The sequence below is a fragment of the Zea mays genome, chromosome 10 (genome assembly GCF_902167145.1).
Source record: "Zea mays cultivar B73 chromosome 10, Zm-B73-REFERENCE-NAM-5.0, whole genome shotgun sequence".
NCBI lineage: Eukaryota > Viridiplantae > Streptophyta > Magnoliopsida > Poales > Poaceae > Zea > Zea mays.
Window position 1 is genome coordinate 67,533,719 of NC_050105.1, and position 3,103 is coordinate 67,536,821.

The 3,103-nt window shown below is 47.6% G+C and overlaps 1 long non-coding RNA gene across 1 annotated transcript; it reads right to left on the reverse strand.

The window, feature by feature from the left end:
• Window positions 1-1,469: 1,469 nt before the first annotated feature.
• On the reverse strand, window positions 1,470-2,837 carry LOC103641163 (uncharacterized). Its single transcript, XR_002265692.1, has 2 exons — window positions 2,333-2,837; window positions 1,470-2,228 (listed from the first exon to the last, which is right to left on the reverse strand). It is a non-coding gene; the product is annotated as an uncharacterized lncRNA (long non-coding RNA).
• Between the last annotated feature and the right edge of the window lie 266 nt (window positions 2,838-3,103).

A 3,103-nucleotide genomic window follows, 5' to 3' on the forward strand; every position in this document is an offset into this window, starting at 1 on the left:
CATTGGAGAGCACGTTCCACATATGCTGGAAGAAATTTCCTCGTACATCGTTAGTCATCAGACACGCACCATCATACGCTCTTGCTTAAACAAAAAGGTAAATGTGTGTGTTTGCAAAGAGAATTAAAGGCAGGTCGGCACAAAAGCTACCCTGACGGTGGCGAGGATGACGAACTGGTCACTGTTGTCGATCCTCCTCTGCGTCACCTCCGACGCTAAGATGACGCAACAATCCTCGATATAGTAGTCGTCGAAAGCGCGCGACATGATGAGTACCGATGACTCTTGGTTGGGCTGCCAAACGAAGTGTACCCCGGGCTCATCAGCGAGGTAGTACCCCTGGCCGTTGCACCACCAGATGTGCTACTCCACTACATACATCATGTTCGAGGACACTCACACAACGTTAGCAACGTCCATCGTCCCAGCGCACAAGAATTCATGTCCGGTCAGTAGCGACTTACGTGGTAGGTTGGGCTTCAGGTGGACGATGAGCTAGACGACGTGATGGCGTCGTCGTCGGATGCGGTGTCCAGAACAACCCAAGAGTCGTCGATGTTGGCGACAACCATGAGGCCTCCCTGCTTAACGATGGATAGCGCGGTGCAGCTGCTCTGGACCGCGTCCAAGTGGTGGCTTCGCGGGAGCTTGTCGTACACAGCAGCGCATGCGACCACGTAGGACTGCTTCTAGAGGTCGAATTGACAGTCGCCAAGCTTCTTCTCGTTATCGATGAGTGACGCCAACGTGAGTGCCTCCTGCTCATGGTGTTTGTTCGGGGTTTCAAGTAAGAAACATGGATTCATGCTTGGCGTTGGTTTACGAAAATGACTCAGAAGTCTGATCTATGGAAAAAATATTACGGAGAAAAATGTCACGCATGCAAAAAAAGGAATTTAAGTATAATACATTATTCAAACAAAAGAAATTGCATGCAAAGCTCTTCTTTAAATAATATTACCTCCATCCAAAAATCTAATTTAAGAATCTCGGTGATACTTATCTACTACTACGAATTGTGCAAGGATAGCAAGTGAGCTTGGTGAGAGATGTAGTAGATGTGTTTCCTGTCATAGATGTAGACATAAATACATATGTGGTGTAGTGGTAGCTACTCTTGGCCTTTGCTTAAGAGGTCACAGGATCAAATCCCCTTGATGACATGTGTTTTTTTTAATTTTAGCTAGATGTGGGCTGTACGGGGGAATGAGAATGGGAATGAGCTTTGCGGGAGGAGGGAATGAGAAAGACAGAATAAAGAATAGGAATGACAGAACACGGGAATGACCGACTACTCTTGCAGCCTTAATAGTAGTAGAGATTCTAAAATTCATCATAAACAAAGTTAATTGTGAAATTAATCATCTAATGTTTTTATCGCTAACACATGGTCTACCAAATTATGTCATTCTTCTTTCTAAACATAAATTCTAAAATAATTGTAAACAATTAACATACACCATACAACTGATACTAGTTCATCGCATACACTTAAAATCAATCGTTTACATACACATCACAATACACACAAATTAAAACAAATAGTTACATAAAACATGATTTTAAAAAATTAAATAAAATTTGAGTTGTCTTCAACCTCCGGTTCTTGCGTTCGAGCAGTTCATTGACGAACGAAGGGAGAGGAGGAACGACGTCGAGCAGGGAGCGGCCGACGGCGAGGCACAGGCGCGTACTGTCTGGGGAGCAGGGGCACGGGCATGGCCGAGAGGAGGGCGCGGGCGCGGCCGAACTCCGGCGACGGCGTCGGGTGGCTCGATGACGAGCGAGGAGAGAGAGAGAGAGAGGAAAAGAGGGAGAGAGCGAGCTTGGGTGAGCCAGGAGCTCCGGCACGGCAGAGACCAGCTTTTATAGAGAGAGGAGAGGGAGAGGGAGGGTCGGTAAAGAGAGAGAGAGACTAGCTATTTACATAGGAGGCCTCTCAGAAAAGTGGCAAGGCAAACAAGAATCTCACCCTCATGATGAGTTCACAAACATCTTCAGCAACTAGAGGGGCCATCATCTTAGATATCGTAAAAGTCTCATTGAAGTACATGTAGATTTCCTTTATCTTGCGTCCATAACAGTCACACCCAACTCATAACCTAATCCAACAAATCCATGCCACTATGAATGAATGAAATTGAACCAAAGCCAGACGTTACTTACGTCTTCGAGAAGGACTTCTTTGTGTTCTTGTGCAGGATCGACACAATAAACCTCGCCACTAGCTTCACGAATCACAATGGAGAACAGGGGCGACCAACCCCACGTTAGCACAACATAGATAGATAGGATAGCTAAAACTAGGGGGAATTCGTGGTGGGCTCCTCACCGAGGCGTAGTCGCGACAAGCTCATTGAGTTGGCTGCTGGTGGCGCCCTTATAGACCCACGTGCAGACCTTTTGCATGACGAGCATTAGGTTGAAGTGGTCCTGACTGAGGCCGTAGCTGAGCTTCTTAAGGCGCACCGTGATCTCGTCGAATTGCACCGTCTCCCGGCGTTCGTCCCGCTTGACCACGTACATCTTCCGCGCCGGCGAGGACTCCTGTTGAACACCTAGTGTGCGTGCCCAAGCTGCCAACGAGACAAGATAAGGCAAGGAGAGGATTGGATGGGGCAAGGGTGAGCGAGAGAGGATGGTAGTGACGGTGGCTGCTGGAAGTGTCACGCCTATTGTCAGCACCGCCACGCATGGCTCAATCGGATACGACGGGGGCATGGTGGTGGTGGTAGTGACCTGGTGGGATTTGTCGCGTCGTTACATTCGTTGGTGGGAGTATGGGAGATGGAGATGCATGGCGTGGTGAGGGCGGTGGGGGAGACGGAGAGAGATGGTCAGGGAGGAAAATTTATTGGGACCGTTTGGTGTGCATACAACTAATTATTTTTATCCGATCAAATTACATGTTTGAAATCGCTTATTTGTGATACTAGTTGTTAGACGAGAAGCGAGGGAGGGTAATAAACCTACACGCTTCAGTCGTGACGTACATCGATGGAAATGATGAAAACTAATACTTTCATAGAAGAGAAGATAAGTGGAATTTGGTGTGGACCCGCATGCATGAGTGTGATTCACCAGGCGTGCATGTGAGCGAGCA